Source organism: Coturnix japonica, chromosome 11 (assembly GCF_054131305.1).
Source record: "Coturnix japonica strain WE chromosome 11, WE-NBRP24, whole genome shotgun sequence".
In the NCBI taxonomy this organism is placed as follows: Eukaryota; Metazoa; Chordata; class Aves; order Galliformes; family Phasianidae; genus Coturnix; species Coturnix japonica.
Window position 1 is genome coordinate 3,034,843 of NC_140673.1, and position 20,012 is coordinate 3,054,854.

Genomic DNA, 20,012 nt, shown 5'->3' on the forward strand with positions numbered 1-20,012 from the left:
TGTAGAGACTCTTAACACACGTAAAATGCAGAACACTAAATTTAGTATCAGTGATTGTGATGTGGAAATACTGTGCCGAAAAAAAGAATGACTTCTTCCTCGTTTAAGATGATAATAACATAATGTGGTGTAAAACATAGATCTGACATTGTATATGAGCCAAAGAATACAATTCTAGATCTGAGGTAGTGTAATACAGTTTCAAAAATGAATGGCATTTCAGTATTGATCTCTTATGTTTGTAACATTTTAGAAATATAACCAACCAACCAAGCAACCAAAAAAAAGTAAAACATTTTTTCTGCATAAAATAAAATGCTGTTTGCTTGTTTGTTATTGCAATTAAGGAATTTATGTTAAAAATCCTCATATTGGCATATTATTAAAAATGGAAATTCACAGATAGATACAACTCAAGCTGTAAAATGTCAGAAAACAAACAAAAGAAAAAACCAACAGTGAATATTCTGATGACCTACAAAATGCTGTCAAACCCTCAGTGACTGTACAGAGAAGGCACGTACATCCCAGTTAGATAACAACAACATCTGATATACATCGGTTGCTCCAAAAATAATGCCTCCTGTTTATTTCCGTGGAAATGACAACAGATACAAAGAGCACAACAACACTACTTGATAGAGCAAGTTCTCAGCTACTACTCAGTACTACTTCTCAACACAGTCACCACCTTTAGCTGTGCGTTTTCATCAGTGATGAATAAGACCCTGCATACTGCACTCATAAGTATCTGCACCAGAGGAAATGATCCACTGTTGCCATTGCCACTGCTGAAATACACCACCCACTGTGTCACTGTGTTCACATCTACTGCTTGGTCTCCATCACCATTCAGCAAGAGTCAATGAATGTCAGTGGGTGCCATTTTTTTCCACATGGAGGAATTTAATTCCACACAGTTGCTTTGTACAAACTTCCATGTCAGGCAGCATTCTGTCAAAGTGCCCCTCTGCTGCCACCTGTCACACATGTCATGGGACACTGGTGGGAAAGTTCAGCTTCTACTGCCAAACCACTAACATCCACCTCTGACATTACTGGCCTGCAGCGACTCGGCACGGACTCAGATGTGAACGATCCAAATCGTTTATTACAAGTTCTCACATCCCTTATATACCTTCACAAGTTGTTATTTTCTAACTTTCCCATCCGCCCTTACAACTTTCCCAAACATCTTACATGTCAACAAAGCATTCTACAAAACACTTTTCAACTGTCCATGCAGGCACATAACCAATCAGAGCTGTGAGACTCTTCTTCTCCTTGCAGAGGTGTCCTTGGTTCCCATGCTGTTTATCTTGCTCCACAGCTGCTGCTCTGAACAGCTTTTCTTGTATTCCCACAATTCCCCCTTTTTTGTTTATTGACAAGCTACTACCATACTATAAAATAATAACGCTATTTATATTAATAACATAATCATTATAACTCAATCAAGGCCTTGATTGACAATACTCTAAAAGTGAAAAAAGAGACAAGTCAAATACAACATAACAATATTACTGTTAAACCCACTAAAAAGAACAAACATGTTTGTACTGCAACCTAAGTTTCTGCAACCTGAAAATAAATCCATGAGGGTCCCATTGTGTTAATCCGTAACTGATCAGGAAAAGGCTTCAATTTTTATATACTCTGATATATTGATTTTTAATGACCACTAAAATTTGTGCAGTAAATGCTTTTAAGATGTTCATAACCATGCTCTACCAACTGAGTTATCTGGGCTAATAATTGAATAATGATCGCACAATTTAATGGAATAGCATGTCAAATAGAACCAATTTTAGAGGACAAATGTACTAGAGTATCACTAAGGGCATTATTACTTATTGACCCTTGAGAAACAGCAAGCCATGTTGGTGGTGGATGTGACAGGTAGTGCCAGCAGGGCGTCCCCTGCTTCAAGGTGCACCTTTCCTCTCTCACCCATCACAGATTCTCTCCTGCATTCAGGGTCTGAAGGATTTCTTCCAGTTGTACACCACATCCGCATGGCCAGTGCGTGATATAGAGCCCAAGTGGAACACCTGCTTGGAAAACAGAATAAACCATCAAATTTAGTTCTATTAGCGTGCACTTTTGTCTAAAATGATGCATGGTTATATTTTCAGATCCCAATTAATTGGATGTAAAAGAGGTATCCGTTCTATGATACAGGGTCATCTCTTTGTCTAGAATTCCTTTCCAGGTTTTGTCTTTGCAAATTAAGAAAAGCTAATTAATAGGCTAACATCATAACCAAACAGTACTAAAACATTAAAAGAGCTATTCCTGTAGATTCTAGCATTGATTAGATCAAATCCTGTTTAATACACATCTGATCTATTACTAAAATAGAAGAAGCACACAACATCCTAGCTAATGCCTTAAACTCTAAATCTTGAGACTGCATTCACCTGTATGTGCTGTGGAAAATACGTAAGAAGAATGAGTATCTATTGTTACATGTGCATATTTCAGACGGCCAAATTCAGGAACGTGAGTGACATTTGTCTGACACAGTTGAAGAGGTGCTGTGCCACATGGATGTGTCCCAATTTGAGGCAAAGAGGTATCAGTCAAATTATGTAGCCGGTATTCAATCATAAACACAGTGTATTGCATAGCAGAGAGGATCATTCCTAACACAGTTTTCCAATCGTGAGGGGTCATAGCGTAACTGTCACTGTTTGCAACCAAAAGATTGTATGTAAAGGCTGACTGAACTCCGTATGTTCTCACTGACTCCCTTAGCTCCTTCACTGCCTCATAAGGCAGAGATTCCAAACGGGGGACCTGATTAGGAAAGGTCTGCAACGTGTCAGCATTACTTCTTAATATTGTTTCTTTTTTGCATTGCTCTAAGACATCACAGTACGCTGTAGGGAAATTTGTCATTCCTGCTTCCTTCAAAGTATCATCAGGAGGAAATGCGTCCGATTCTCTTTCTGGATCTTCTGGACCGGGGTCACAACGATCCCCTGGTTTCGATCCGTCCGTGTCTTTAACCACGTTACACGCCGCCTGCACAGACGCAGCAGCGCATGACGTGGGGGGGGAGGAGGGCAGAAGCGGCGCGACGAACGTCGTAGGCGGAGCGAAGGGCGAGGGCGCCGTAGAGGGCGGCAACGCGGCGAACGTCGGGGGAGGAGCGAACGGCGGGAGCGCGAAGGGGGGCGGCCGCGGCCCCTCGTCTCCCCGAATCGGGGAGGGGTCGGAGCCGCCAGTCGGATCCGGGCACGGGCCGCTTCCCGCAGCGAGAGGCAGCGGCGGGGTTGGGACGGAGGGCGGCAGGGAATGGTCGGAATAAATTCTTTCCCGTCGTGATTGCTTAATCCCTTCCATTATCCGGCTCCAAACGGGCAACAGCTTAGCAGCCTTTCTGTCTTTAGCGAGAGAAGCCTCGTAGAGTTTTGAGCCGATTTTGTCCCAAAGTTCTCCATCGAGAGAGAACTCAGTTTTTGGAAATTCAGGGACATTTTTGCTTATCCATTTAAGAAGAGTAGCTAATGCTTTAGTAGACACAGTCTTATCCTGATACGGTAACACTGACCGCAATACTTCGAGATTTACTTTCTGCTCCTTCGTTAGTGAGCTCCCCATAGTTCCCGACTGCTCACCTTCTGTCCTGCAGAACGGTGCGGGTGCGCGCAAACAGTCTCTCCGAAGTTCAGTCGGGCGACGCTGCCGGACCGGGCTCGCTCAGCCGCGGGTTGATTTGCCCCACGTTGGGCGCCATTTGCAGCGACTCGGCACGGACTCAGATGTGAACGATCCAAATCGTTTATTACAAGTTCTCACATCCCTTATATACCTTCACAAGTTGTTATTTTCTAACTTTCCCATCCGCCCTTACAACTTTCCCAAACATCTTACATGTCAACAAAGCATTCTACAAAACACTTTTCAACTGTCCATGCAGGCACATAACCAATCAGAGCTGTGAGACTCTTCTTCTCCTTGCAGAGGTGTCCTTGGTTCCCATGCTGTTTATCTTGCTCCACAGCTGCTGCTCTGAACAGCTTTTCTTGTATTCCCACACTGGCCAATATCATAACACAAGAGACATTCCTTTTGGAGAAGCCCTCCTATATAGAGACATGAGTATTTTTGTTCATAGTCGAGGAACAGAAAGATGCTCTTCTAAAATGAAATCTTGGCACTATTAGATATGAAGATTTAATATGTGATAGCTACAAAGAATAATTTTAAATTAGACTGTATGTTGTATTATACAGCAATTATTAATGTAACAGATAATTTTATGATAGTGAATTTATGTCACAAGCATTCTCACTTCAACTTATTGAAAGTCAGTTGAAAAATAAAGAAATTATTCAAATTTAGCTCTCTAAAAGACTATATATAATTAATAAGCAACTAGAAATAAAAGAACGTACTGAATCAAATTAGGAAGAGCAATGCAATATCAATTAAAATTAACATATAAAACAAAGCCACAGTGAATCCACTTGATATTTCCCTAAGTGAGTCAGAGAGATCAGTTGCACATAATTTTTTTAATGCATCTGGCATATTGTGCTAAATGTTAATGATTACATTTTAAGGGTTTAATGGTTACTATATTTTTAATATAAGAAATAGCCATTCTAATGGGAACATACATACCCTTTACTAGGCAGCTAGTTCCCCAGCAAAAGTTATAAAAAAGATTCAGAGTTCCTGAGGGGAAACCGTAGAGTTGTAAAGGTATCAAGGTTAATTGTCTGTATTATTGGGACACATTTTTCATGAGCTTAAGTTATTAAAATGAGAGGTATTGTGCAGTGAACTTTAGATGCGTAGTTTTGTCTAAAAATGCAACATGATTTTAGGCAAAAATATTAATTTTTTAAGATAACCTGTGATCAAAGAGTTTTATGATAGAATAGGCATGAAATCTTATATTTCATATTCTTTAAGGATTCTTGCCTGGATTGCAGACCTTCCAGCAGGCAAGAATACTCCAACTGATAGGTAAAAGATTGCCTTAGCTGTGATTATTTTTCTACTGTAGTTTAAATAGATCTTTGGGAAACTGAGGGAGTCAGGAAGGAAGAGGGAAAAAGACATAGAAATAAAAAATATAAAAATGTAAATACAGATATTTTGGAAGTATCTTTTCCACCTCACCCCCGAGGTATTCCCAGAGAAATACAATTCTCAAGATAGATTTTTCTGACTTTGCACATGAAATTCAGGAATTCTGAGATAGTTTTTCAAGCTTTAAGATAGATGTAAGCACTTGCATTTTTGAGATGCCTTTAGTGTGAAAGGAAGGCCTTGAACAGGAAAGAGACTTCCCTTCCTCTCTTCTTAAAACATTTACAGAAACGAGCTCTCCTCATAGTCGAGCATGGAAGAATTGAAATTTAATTATGCCAAAAGAAAATGGAGAGCACAGCCGAATTCTTAAAAGAACCACGTGAGAAACCATTGCCTAGAAGAAAAAAAAATCTTTCCTGAACACAAAACTTCAGAGAATATATGTAGACTACCTGTAGATAATATTCATCTCTAATCTCTCTATATATAAGAAAATGACTTCATATAAAAATAAATTTTAAAAAGGAATGTTTGTGGTTCATTATTTAGAATTAGCTAATGCATTAAGTTCCTACTTACGTAGGACTTGTAGACATTTCCAGACTATCAGGAAATGCAATCCTGCTCTGAGGTAGAGTTAGGAGGCTTTCAAAAAGTAAAAGTAATGGTAGTATCAGGCAAAAAAGAATACAGACACCTATTATTTATTAATAGGCCCCACAATAAAAGGACATTACAGCTGTAAAGACAAGCACTTTGATGTTAGGAAATGGTACAGTGAAGACTGGCTCACAGATAAGTGCAAAAGGTTAAATTCAGTTCACGTGACAGCTCTTACCCACTGCTGTGGGAATACAAGAAGGACTGTACAGAACAGCAGCTGTGCAGCAAGATAAACAGAATGAGAACCAAGGACACCTCTAGAAGAAAGAACATCTCATGGCTCTGATTGGATAAGTGCCCACATGAACAGTTGAAGAGTGTTTGTGGAATGCTCTGTTGACATGTAGGGGCAAATGGGAAAGCTAGGAAAAGAAAACTTGTGAAGGTATATGAGTGATGTGAGAACTTGTAATAAACAATTTGGATTGTTCACATCTGAGTCTGTGCATCAGACACTGCACACTTCTACCACTGGACAAATACTCAAGGAAAGGATCTGCTTGGTGACGACAGTGTCGCCTGAAAAAGTGGCCCATTTGCCATGTGCTGCAGAAGACACCTAGAGCCAGAGTAAAGATATTCACATTCCCTTCTGAGTTGGCATGTGTGGCGATGGCTAAGGGCTTAATTACCACCACTACTCCATTTTTTCCAGCTCTGGTTCCTGCAACCCAGCCTATCTCAGTATCTTTCCTGCTTTGCCGTTCTTCTGTCTTTCTTTTTTTTTTTTTTTTTTTTTTTTAATTCTTAGTCCCATTTATTGCACAAGGGTTTCAATATCTCAGAAGAGTGCAAACCAGAAGCTAGTGAGAACGATGACAGAAGAATAGGTAGTCAGATGGAATGGGTGCAATTCACACTGAGAATAACAAGGAAAGGACAGAGCTTCATACATCTTAGGATTCAGAACTATACCTCAAGCTAGCAAGTAAAACTGTCTTATGTGTTTCTTTAACCAGACTTCTGGATATGACTGATGCTGTCACTCCAGCATAGGTCACCAGACTGGTCAGGCAAATCTGCCCTTGGTGAAGCCACTCTGTCTGTCTGGGATCACTTCCTCGTCCTGCATGTGTCTTAACACAGCTTCCAGGAGCATCCTGCTCTGTGATCTCCCTGAACACAGACGTGGGGCTCATTAGCCTGTAGTTCCTCTCTCTCTTTCTTAAAAATGGGAGTGGTGGTTCCCTTTACCTGAGGCTTCACCCAACAGCCATGAATTTTTAAATATGGCGGAGAGTGGCTTTGCTACTGACATAAGAGTTATGATGATTTTCTTTCCTTCAGCAGAAGAATAAAAAGTGAAGGACATCAGATTTCATAATGAGAATTCCCATACACAGTTCTTCAACAGAGACTGTAAATTCTGATCCTGGAGGATTGCTCTAGTAACTAGAATGAGCAGGAAAGACAATATAGTACCACTGATTGAGTGCCTCATCTCACTCAAGTGGTCCATCCATGGCACAGAGCAGAGGAGAGGAGGACCTAATAGTGTTACTGCAGCTAAACCAAGAGCTATGGGGCTGGACTGAAATGGGGTTGCCTATGAGCAGCATGGGGAATGCAGGTAAAGCTGGTCAGGACCACAAAACCTTTTTAGTGCATTAGAATTATTACATGTTGAATTAATTGTCTGTGGTTATAATGCTAGATCACTAAATCTAGGCAAAGCATTACCATTTTCATGCTACAGTGAAATGCAGCAGTCACTGGGGGTAAATGTCTGTATGCCTTCTTCAAGTAACTGCGATTTCTAACACCCTGTAACAAACTATCTGAGGGGAAAGTGAGGCATTTTTTGGTTTTGCTTTTTAAATCCTTCTGCTAATTGTTGTTTCCAATGCAGTTTTATATTCAACAGACAGAGAACCAACGCTCTTAAATGACCATCATGACACTCATTGTCCATCCTTCTCTCTCTACAGTGGACTCAATCATGCAGATCACATCAATCCTGAGTCTCCACTTCAGGTTTTAACTCCCAATCATATGGGTGCAAAACAAGCAGGAAGTAGAGGAGGTGGCCCAATAGTCTGAAAGTTTTCTCAGCAGGCATTAACTCAGCCAAATCACTAAACTCCTATTTCAGTCCATTCTCCTAATTTGTCCTCTCTGAGGAACTGCTTCAGCTGGGGGGGGGGGAAAGAGAGAGATAGAATCCTTTTACTCCTCCTCTTCCAACAAACTGGAATCAAAGAGATTTAAGATAAATTAATTCTGAAAAATAAAGCAGACGTAAAAATGCTACCCTTTCTCTTTGTCAAGTGAAGCTGACATTTGACAACTATGTTAGAATGTGGAATGTGCTCCAGAACTGGGAAACAGTTCAATCAGAGGTACATAAATTATATATGCAATTCATGTCTTAGTAAAGCTATATATTAAAATGAAGTAATAGATGATAAAGTAGATTCTCTAGGTTATGACTATATAGAACTCAGACAAAATGTAAAATATTGCCTTTAAGAATCATTTTTTAAGTTTTAAATAGGCTTGTATATTTATGGGTGGCTATTCTTCAGCTCTCTGTCTTGTAACATATTCTACAGACAACTCTTGCAAATTTCCAGCTTTAGAAAAAATGCATGTCTGCAGGAGTACATTGCCAGCTATCATGCTTCTTTTCATAGGCACCATATTAATCAAAGTTCAGGCAGAAATAATTTTACTGCTTTCATTTTTGCCCTTGAGAAATCAGGCTTTTGTGAGGCCAACACCTTCATTAGTCTCAAAAAAAAATCCCATGCCACCTTCTATCACCCCAGCTGTGCTTTCCTGTACAGTTTTCTGTACAGTTTTCCCTCACAGTTTCAAGTTCCAATCTCACTTGGTTCCACTGGGCTGCTCAGGCTATGTCAGTCATCTTCCTTGCCTGATAAAATTAACATAGCAAGGTCTAAATCATTTGAAGGGTAGACTTTAACTTAAATCAGAAAGCCTGAATGCCTATGTTATCCTAATGCAAGCAGGACTTCATTAAAATCAGTTTATACTGTGTGAATCATTTCAGGAAAAGATGTAAGACTGAATTTTTCAGCCATTTTCCAGTGAACCACACTTGCAGTACTGTGAAAGACAGAACTGTTTTTCTTTTGTTGTCTCAAAGCTTGCTTCATGAGGCCTTTCTGATGATAAGAGTCTGACTGGTGACTGCTAACTATCTAGAAGGGTGAATGGTGGGTGCTATTGTGCCATACTGTCTCTGCTTCAGAAACAGGGCAAGCAGTCTTTTTCAGGGGTGCTGCTCAAAGGAGCTGACCACTGCAGAAGGCGATAGTGCTTGCATCTGGAAACAGAGGCACCACTCCCTGCTGACTTATCTGTTGGGCCAGGTATGTCACACTAAACTGAGAGAAAAGAAGAAAAAAAAAAAAAAACAAAACCGCAGAAATGGGGGATAAAAGGCCCTCACTAAACTGGGGACTTTGGAGACAAACTCCCGAAGACACCTTTGACGGAGAATTCCCTGAGGGGAAAACCTTCAGAAGAACCCCCAAATCCAGCTTGCTGCAGAGCTTCCTGGCTTTCTCCCATCCCCTGCAGTGATCAGACGAGTTCCTGGGATCAACAGACCTACTGTGTACCTCGCTGGACCCACGGTGGTGACTATCTCTTGCTTTCTGCAGAGACTCCTTGCTTATATTTCCTACCTTTTCTACTGCCTACCTTCCCTTCCCCATCTCCCTAAAATGGCTAGGACTTTAATAAACTGGTTGGACCAACATTTGAACCATTGCTTCTTAATCTCATGCCGGGTATACACATATCAAAGAACCTTGCCTCTTATAAACTGGAGCAAGACATTTATTATTGGTGTCAAGGACAGGATACCCACTGTGAGAGTGTTGTCCTCCCAGATATAGTCTGAAACTTTTCTGTGTGCACCTCCTGGAGTTGCAAGGAGCAATAATTTGGGTAACTTAGACGTGAGCATCTGCACAGGAAGATCACTCCATATTCTGAAATTTTATTGTTTACGTGTATATCTCTCGAGGACAGATGAATTACTTTTGTCTATTTGCATTTGTTTATTTCTTGTGTGCCTCCTCGGGAAGGCCATTCTGCAATTTGTGATTTCAGTATCTTGTATCTGAAGTGTGAAATTTGAACCTTATTCTTGGGGAAGTGAGGAAGTGATTTTTTTTTTTTTTTTTGACATAAACGTGCTTGCCTCCCCAAGGAGTTTATTAGCTTTATTGAAAGCTAGAAAGTTGTTTTAGCTTCTTTGTCTTCTGAGTGCTCCCATCAGGGAAAGGGAGGACTGATTTGAGAATTTGCATTTGTTTGAACCTTTTCTGTGTGCACCTCTCGGAGTTGCAAGGAGTAAGGGTGCCTTGTAACCTAGGTGCGAAATTTGCAGTTTTTCTGTGTGGCCTCTCAGAAAAATAAGGGGCAATTTAACCTAAAAGGTGTTATTTTAGCCTGCTGTTTTTGTGTGATCCTCTCAACAAAAGGGAGGCATGATTATAACATTTACATTTGTTTGATAGGTGCGTGTCTCCCTGGGGAGGGGTAAGGAGTTAAGTAGTGTACCTTCTCTTCCCTAAGTGTGTATCTGCCCCTCCACTCCCACTGCCTACCTCCCCCTCCGCCGCTTGTAATCAAAACGGGAAACAAACAAACAAACAAACAAACAAAAAACAACAAAAAAAACCCAAACAACAACACGGTTCTTGCAAATGGGGACATGGGGACAAAAGCAAAACATTAGAAGCAAGAGTAGCCTTTATCTGCAGAGATCTAGGAAACTTGTTATCCTGGGGAGGGGGCTGGCAGCGTCCAGGAGGACACTATCACTTAAAAGAAAAGTAGTTAGTGCAAAAGGCGTCACTGGATTTGGTAACAAAAGAAATAAAAGTTAAGGGTGGAGAAAATTAAGAAAGGAATTGCAGCAAAGTGTGGAATTTACAGTGAATGCTGAAGCAACTAATTGGGTGTTAAATACTTCTCTAACTCCAGTGAGTGATGAACTTGTAACCATAAGAGAAGCCACTGGCCAAAAGTGAGAAAGTTTACTCAGACTTAATGGCTATCGAGTGTCTCCACAGAAAACCCACGTGGCACGGCCACCAGTAACCTGTTTGTGTTATGGAATCACTGCTGGATTCCAAACCATTGGTAACAGCGAAGAAGAAAACAAGCTGCCAGACTCCAGAACCACAAAGAGCTAAGAAGCTCCAGACTTTCCTAGGGATGAGGAGGTGGTGTCACCTACAACAATGTAACACTGGTAAAACCCTTCTATGTCTCATACAGGTTAAGAAAGGTGAATACGATCAAGGTTTACCTATGGTAATTAGACATAGACTCTGTGGTTAGTGCAGAACAAAAACTTTTATTGTGAACAATGAACTTAAATAATATGAACTTGGTCAAGTGCCTTATTAAATGTGACTCTCTTTTCACGCGTGGCAGTGCTGGATCTTCCATCCTGCCCTGAGGAGGAGAGCACTGCAGCTGCACTCGTCCCTCTGGTGCCATCCTGCAGCACCCAGTCTTTGTTGTCATGAACATATGTTGCTCAGATGTTTATAATGAAAGAATATTATAATGCCTACAGAACCTGTGAATTCAAAGGTTCTACTTTAAAACACTGCCAAGTATTGTAAAGCTCACAGTAAGTTCAAGGAAACTGGAAGCATCAGGAAGTAAATACAGAAATGGATCCTTGGAAGGTCTGAAAACCAGTGGTCATCTTTCTAGACAGGCACCCTTAGATAACTGCTAGTGTAGTAGTAGCATCTAATTCACAGGAAAATGATATGGAAGTTAGCGATGGGTCAGCAGAATTTGCTCTTCTTAGGAAAGGCTGTTTTTGTTTAAAAGGAAATGAAGATCAATAAAGCAAAAAACAATTTGATCTTCACATATTTTTGGAGGCTTTTCTTTGCTTATTAAAAATATTTATGTAGCTTATAATAGTAATGTCTTCACAGTGGTTCCTATCTACCTATATTTGTATGATAGCTAATACAACAGGGTCACCTGAGTTCATAACCAGGAGCTGAAAGAGCTGTGGGAACACACCTAAATAAATATTTCTTATTAACTGTATTTCAGCAGTGCTCCAACAGCTCCCTGCACAAAGCTCTTACAACAGTGTGAACATTTTCAGTGAACAGTATTAAGAAGACGCAATAGGATGCAATAACCACACATGCATCAGTTATAGATATAATCTTAAAGGCTCATTCAACCCATTAAAAGCTGAGACCCAAAGTCAGCTTTCCCATATTCTCAGTGGATGCCTTAATCATCAAGCTACTGCTGCATTGGTAAGGTTGCTGGGCACCTTAGCTGATGCATTTCTACTCTTAAGAACTAATATACTCATTGGGTCTGAAAGAGTACAGTGAACCAATTTTCTATTCTCCGCTCCCTGGGGGAGTGTTGTAATGAAAACTGTAGTGATGGTCATTGCACCAATATTACAAGGGCCAATTTTTGACCAACACCACTACTGAATATCTAAGCACAGCCTAGAACATCTTTTAACTCTGTAGTCAAGGCACATGCTTGAAACATCTGTATACTATAAATGCACTAATCAGGATAGAATTAATACTGTCTTCCATTCAAACTCAAAATAAGTATATTAAAGCAGTGTAATGCATATCTGTATGCAAATATTGGGTAAAAATATGATAGCATAGACAGACACAATATGCGAGCACATTATGTAAGTATGTGAGCACATTATGTAAGTATGTGAGCACGAAAATGCAAAAAGGCAGGGCATCCTGACCAACAGACAAGGATGTCTGCCTAAACCAAAACCCAAGAAGAACAGCTAAAGCAGCAAGTGAAACCACCTACCCTTTTGGGAATGCTCTTGTCTTTTTCTACCAAGAACCATCAAGAACCATCACAATCTCTGACAGCTTTGTAGCATCAGTGATACTTTCTACACGTCAATCATTTATGATCTTTGCATTAAGGACTAACAGTTCTGTATATGTATTGAGGCCCAGGAGAGGCCTCTGGAGGAGCAGGCTGTCCCTCTGCAACCCATGGGAACCATGCACAGCAGATCTCCATGTACAGCTGTGGAGGAGCCCACAGAGCAGCAGTGGATGTGGCCTGGAGGAGCCACTCACAGTTCCACTCAAACTATAGAGAAGGACCCATACTGGAGGAAGTCTGGGGAGCTGTCACTCATCGGACCCTGTGCTGGAGCTAGTTTGCCAGTTTGCTTCTAGTTTTCTATGGTCTGGTCTGTTATTAGTGGGCAATAAATTATATTAGCCTCTCTATGTTATAACCTCTGTTATAACCACAACAGTATTTGGTGAAAGATCTCTCTGTCCTTATCTCAACATATGAGTTTTTTCACTGTATTTTCTCCATCTCTCCTTTCAAGGAGGGAGAGTGGGACAGTAGTGTGGTGGAGCTTTTAGCTAGCCATTGGAATCAAACCACCACAACAAACAGGTCAGCTCCACTGAGGCAGTCTGACTTACTGCATTTACTATGCTTTGTCAAAGATGTTTGCTTGCTTGCTGGTTGTTTATTTTATTTTATTTTATTTTATTTTATTTATTTATTTTAATGAAGACTGTAAGGAGGAAAATGTTGATTTTAGTTCCAAGAGCTGCAACAATAACAAAAAATGGTTTAAAATTTGTTTCCCAGCCTGATGCAGACAGTAAAATAATAATAATAATAATAATAATAATAATAATAATAATAATAATAATAATAATAACAACCAAATAACTGGAACCTTCTTACTGTACACTTTTGAAAAAATGGAAGTATTGGGCTCCGATATGAGATGCACACTGAATAAATTAGAATAAATTGGACATTCTTTTTAATGGGATGTATCAGATCCCTCAGAGGGTGTAAATGGTAGCAACAAGTTTTCCAGGTTGACAAGCATCACATACAAAACTCAGACCACTTTTATGACCAGCCTGCACATAGAAGTAAGAGAGCAGACAGGTTGAGAGGACTTACACTACTGTACAGGAACCCATGAACCTGGAGGGGGTCGTGACTTTTTACAAGTGCATGTAGTTACAGGACAAGGGAAAATGGCTCTAAATCAGAAGAAGGAATATTTAGACTAGATATTGGGAAGAAATTCTTTACTGTGTGGGTGGTGAAACACTGAAACAAGTTGTCCAGTGAGGCTGTGAATGCCTCCTGCCTGGAGGGCATAAAATGTGATATTAAACATTAGGTGATTTCTTCACAGTGGATAACTATAGCTATGTGTTAAATATTAAGTAAATATCTGACTTTCAGAACTATTTGAATGCAAATATATCTCCTACAGCTATTCATGAAACCTTTACCTCCAGTAAATAAAAATACTTTGAAAGCACAGACTTTGCCAAAGTTACTATGAGTTAGACCATTGAAAGCTCCTGCACATCTTTTTGTTTTGCAAAGAGGAAAACATTTCTTGCTGGAAGTCATGCAGAAAACCTGGTGTAATCTGGCCAAATCAAGATAAAACAAGATAAGACTTGAGCCATGTCCAGAAAATTAGGCTATTTCACTTCTCCTGCAAACAGTAATTAATTATATATGCTCATCTTTTCTTCCAAGTATTTCATCTCATATTTATGAATCATGACACAATTGGGTGGCATCCTAAACTACTTCCTTCTTTACTAAAACGTCCTTTCCTTTCTTAGTCACTAACTGCAGGTAGTCCTAAATATCAACCGATGGCATATTGGCCAAATATGTTGTGATTAAGAATCATCACCTAAAGGCCTGGCAAATATCTGTGACTGCAGACCTTCAGATTTTAGCAGCTTTCTAATATTCTTTCAACTCATTTTAAAGATACAAATTCCCCCCATAGCTTGCTCTGACAGTCTGAAGTCTGGCAGGAGGATGGATGCTCTCTCCCAATCACTATCTCTACTGACTGTGGAAGCTCAGTTTCTTTTTCTCAATCCAAACAATTTAACCAGATGAAAAAGATATCTGATTCTATTTTTATAGTTCTAAGTTAAAAAGGAAAAAAAAAAAAAAAGGCTTGTGAGAGGAATACAAATATTACAGTGTGCAACAGCTGACTACCACAATATCTGCAGACAGCATGAGGATTAAACATACAGAGAAAACATTCACCAAACTCAACTTGGAACCATACATAAATTCCTTCCAGGCAGTTTTGAGGGCTACAACATACAGGTAGAGTAAGAAAATGAGAGCATTTCTTCTACAATAAAATGTAAAGTAAACTGGCGCTTTGTTCTTAGTCCATAGGCACGCTTTAATCAAAGAAACTGTAAGTCTATAAAGTAACCCTTCCCAAATGAAACAGCAATCAACAGCATTTTATTTAATAGACAATATATTTAATTTTAACATCAATATTTAAACAGGTTACAGATAAACAATAATTATTTTTTCTAAGATGATAAAGGTCATGAGTCAAGGCAAAGACAGGAAGATCACCCACCAATTACCATTGTGGGCAAAATGATGGAACTCATGGAAAATTAGATTCACTGCCATTTTAAATGGCGTGGGATAGTGAGAAATAAAGACAACTTAAAGCACCTTCCTCCATTCCTGCCTTCTTCCCAGACCCAAAAGTAATGTCACCATAAGTAAGAGAAAACAAATTATATGATGCAGTTGGCAGTACAGATGAAAATCTACCATCTATTTCCCAGATGTAATTGACTGTGCTTGCTCTTCTAAAAGCAAAATAGAGAACTGCATAAAGATTTTCCCCTGCACTAATAAAGAAAGGTTGACTGCTATGCTCAGACGTTATTAGAGGATTCTGGTTTCAAAATTAAGTGAAGAGATACTCTGGCTGCCTGGAAAAAAAACATAAAAAAGACATGGCTTGCATTCCATCCCTTAAAGAATAATGCTGTGGTTTTGTATTAGTGCATAATCCAAAAGTCAAAAACCCCAAAGTTATTAGTCCCAGATATTTAGGCCAAATCAAAACCATGAAATTTAATCTCAGACAAGCAAAACTACTGCACTAGCGAGGAAGTCACAGAAATCAAAAATCATACAGATGCAGCTCCCATCAAGTACTGGAAGATGGCAGTGATGATAAAAATAGTGCACTGTACAATATGAGCTCACTACTAGGCATTTTTTTTTCAGATGGCAGTGACATTTCCCCAGAGCCAATCTCTTCTCCAAGCTAAACAATCCCAACTCCCTCAGCTTGTCCCATCCCTACATTACATCCAGTTCACTCACTGCTTCTACCGCTTATACTTTCCCTTCTTTTCTCTCAGCCTTAACAGAAGGTCATTGCTCAGCCATGCTGGTTTCCTGCCTCCTCTGCTCTATTTCTTCTTCTGGGAGATAGAGAGCTCTTGTGCTCTCAGAAAGACTTCCTTAAAGAGCTGCCAGTTTTTCTCTGTTCCTGTGTCCTCAAAGACAACTTCCCAGGGGACCTCATCCAACAATTCCTTAAACAGTCAGAAGTTCTCCTTTCTAAAGTTCAAGGCCCTGACGCTGCTCTTTGCTAGGCCCACATTCTTCAAGATCACAAATTCAACCAGGGCATGGTTGCTACAGCCTCGGCTACCTTCAGTCTTAACCTCTTTGATGATTTCTTCTGCATTGGTGAGCACCAGACTGAGTAATGCTTCACCCCTGGTTGGTCTGTTTAATACCTAAACCAGGACTCCAGGAGTCTCCTGGATTATTTGCAGACCTCCTTGTTGTTTCTCCAGCAGATGTCAGGGTGTGGTTGAAATCCCCCATTAGAATGAGAGCCTGAAAGCATGTCATCTCTTACAGCTGAAGCAAGAAGGCCTCATCCACAGGCTCCCCTTGATCAGGAGGCCTGTAGTAGATTCCAGCCCCTGGGTGTCTTTTATTTACCTGATCCCTCATTTTAACCTGTAAGCTCTCAACCATTTCCTGACTGTTTCTGAGAGGGAGCTCTTCACAGTCTATCCACTTCTTAGAATGGAGTGCAACTCTCCCACTCATCCTACCTTGCCTATGCCTTCTAAAAAGTTTATAGCCCTCAGTCATAGTGTTCCAGTTGTCTGAATCATCATCTTCCTCTGATAGCAATTAGGTCGAATTTTCCTAATAACATCACAGTTTTCTTCTCCTATATATTTCTTGTGGTGCGTGCCTGGATACAGAGGCACCACGGCTGGGCTATTCACCTTGTTACCTTCCTGAAAGAGCCCTCCTGAGAACCTCTGGGGCAAATCTGTGGTTCTGCCTCACTGCTTCCTAAAGATACAGTCTTCCCTGGTTCTTCTGCGTCATTCAGTGGTACACTCTCGCATCAGCTCTAGTTTAAAGCTCTGGTAATGAGCCCAGTTTTCTGCCTAGTATATTCTCACCCCGTCCTGGTCAGTTGTTTCCCATCCAGTGTCAATATTCCTGGTTTATCACTTTGCAAGATCAGGTTTTCTTCATCCTTGTTCACTTCTTTACAAACCACAGACAGATGTATGGGAAGACACAATGTTAGCAGGTTACATCACTGCATAAAGCAAAAGAATGTGCTGTCTTATTCAAAGCCTGCATATAGTCTGACTGCATTTATCCAAGAAAACACTTCATGCCTGCTGAACTCTTGAAACAGATGGAGTTAGAAATATTTTCTTTTACCTTAACAACAAGCTGAGAGCTCTGTTTTGTAGGTAACAACAATTTCCAATGCAGCAAAGTGAAGAGTCTATCTGGGAGCTTAAAACTACTTCCCTATTTCTCCCTTGTTTTCACAAAAGCAGAATAGTCTGGCCATTTTTCAAACAAGATGACCAGAAAGATGGTTAGCAACAGGCAAGAATTGCTCAGATACCCTGAAGTTGCTGCTAAGCTCTAGCTTTTTCACCTTTGCAGCATTTCTGTCTTTAAGGTATGCTCAGCTTGTAATCAGATAAGGATGGAGGAGGTCTGGTGTCACAACCATAACTTATTTTTTGACAACAGAACCGTCTACATGGCACTCAGTTTGGATTGGTTTTGCCTTTCTCAAAGGGAAAGGGGGTCCACTGGGAGCAGCTATCAGAGCTCATAGATAGGCAGGGCTTTAAGTTAGATTTGAAGGGAATGTGGGGTATTTGCAAGCCTGCACATGTTAATGTCCGGGATGGCAGATCTAGGTTAGAAGGATAGGGTGCTAGCAGGAGCCCTTAGTACACTTGAAATCTTGTAACTGATCCAGGGGCCACTGATGCAACATGAGATGATAATGTGGAAACACAAGGTAAACACTTCAGGATCATCTTCCAAGAAGATGACAAGGTCAGCTGCCCACCTGAAGTGTTTCGACTTCAGCTTGGAAAACAAACAGGAGTTGTAAGACGCTGTGCTACAAGAAAAAAATGATGCAGTTGGCATCACTGAAGCCTGATGGGATGATTCTCATGACTGGAGTGTGGCTACTGGTGGCTGCAAGCTGGTCAGAAGGGACAGGCAAGGAATAAGGGTATAAGTACATTGGATGGTTGGTGTTCCAAAGTGGAAGACAGAGCCATAAAGTAGCAGTGCCCGCAAGCATTGAAGGCCAGGCTGGATGTGGCTCTGGGCAGCCTGGTATGGTGGTTGGCAAACCTGCACATAGAAGGGGGGTTGAAACTAGATGATCATGATGGTAATTTTCAATCCAGACTATTCTATGATTCTACGACGTCTGGGCATCTGACTGGTACTGGCAGCCTCGTTTCTCTCCTCTTGCTGTCCCCTGATGCAGCTGCAGGTACAAACTCTGCGCAGAGCCCGAAGCGCCATCCTGATGATAGCTGGCATCCGGCGGCGAGCTGCTGTGAGTGGTGCGGTACCCGTGGGGGACAGAGAGCTGTAGGCAAGGGGCAGAGGCACGGCCCTGCCTGCCACCCACCACCATGGAATTTTCCTGGGAGGAATGCACTGCATGTGGCAGGGCACAGAACGCCGCCGGCCTCCGTGCCACTTGGTGGGCATGGCTTTCTGCCCGGGGACGTACCTGGGCCATCCTCTGGTGCATCTCTGAAGCACACGGAGCTCTGTGCACGTCCTCCGGCCTCTGCAGAAACCTGTGTGGAGAGAAGAAAACCACAACCCTCTCTGTCACTGCCTGGTGATGCTGTGGGTGCCAGGCGACCAAGGAAGGGATTGCCTTTCCAGGCCCCTTTGCTTGAAGGCAAGGAAGGGCTAACAGAAGGGTTCTCCACCCTAATGCGTGGAGCTGGCTGGAAAGGAGACAGAACCAGGCATCTCGCCACAGCGCAAGCTCCAGGCACCTCTCCTGCCTCTGCCACAACCAGACACGCCTTACTCACCTCGTCCTGAGGGCCCACATCTGCTCCCACACATGCTGACACCTGCACCTCAGGCCTGGGATCTGCAGCCACAGATGTTGCTGAAGATGTGGCCTCCACCTCACCAGATGAATTATCAGATGTGCCGGGTGTGACACTGACTGCCTCTGCTACAGCATCTTTCTCACAGTCACACTCCAGTTCTTCATCCACAGCCTCTGGTGTTGAAGGGCAAAGACAGGAGAGCACGCCCTCATCTGTCTCAGCAGCATCTCTGATGTGTGATGACCGAGCAGTGCTGGCAGAAGTGCTGCTGTAATCACTGGGCTCTTCCAACAACACTGGCAGTCTACCAGCCCACATTCGGGAATCACCAGAGTCAGCATAAGAGCCATGAGCCCGTGATGGTCGGCTTGCCCTGAGCGGCGCCAACAGCAATGAAAACATCACCTCTTGCCTGCAGTCTTTGCTGCCTGGGGCTCATCACACTCCTTGGCCAGGAAATATTCCAGCATGACAACGTCTGCTCATTTCTGCCCTCATCCACAACTCTTCGGGGTCCTGTGATCATATGAGGGCACCCACAGGCCCTCCTGTTGATCTCTATGGGATCCTGGAAACTCCCTACTTCTCCCAGAGCTTCAGGCATGGCCACAGCTTGTTCTTCTCTTTTTCCTCCCTCAGACACCAACAAGAGGAGTGCTGCTGCATTGGCCTCCAGCGCAGAGCATGCAGCCTCAGAAGAATAGGAGCTTTCTAAATCTTCTTCTTCTCTATCTATATCTGATGCAGACAGAGGCTCCAGAAGAGATGCTGAACACACAGCGTGTGCCTGCTGCATCAGATGGGGCAAGAGATGCAACCTGCAGGGTGCCAGATGACTGTCCTGCCATTTCTCTCCCAGCACTCTCTTCCAGTTCTTGCTGCAAATCCTGGGCTAGAATATCCCTGGCCAGGGAATCATCAGAGGCAGAGAACTGGCCTCCAGTCCCCGATGTCAAATTGAGGACACTCAGCGCAGCCAGACCACTATCAGCTGCATCGGCACTATCTTCACTATGCCTCAGCAGCCAGGGCACGATAATGCTA

The 20,012-nt window shown here is 41.8% G+C and overlaps 1 long non-coding RNA gene across 1 annotated transcript; it reads right to left on the reverse strand.

Annotated features, from left to right (window-relative positions):
- Positions 1-1,091: 1,091 nt before the first annotated feature.
- LOC146758930 (uncharacterized) lies at positions 1,092-4,041 on the reverse strand. The gene is made up of 2 exons (XR_014932932.1): positions 3,624-4,041; positions 1,092-2,051 (listed from the first exon to the last, which is right to left on the reverse strand). It is a non-coding gene; the product is annotated as an uncharacterized LOC146758930 (long non-coding RNA).
- Positions 4,042-20,012: the final 15,971 nt, after the last annotated feature.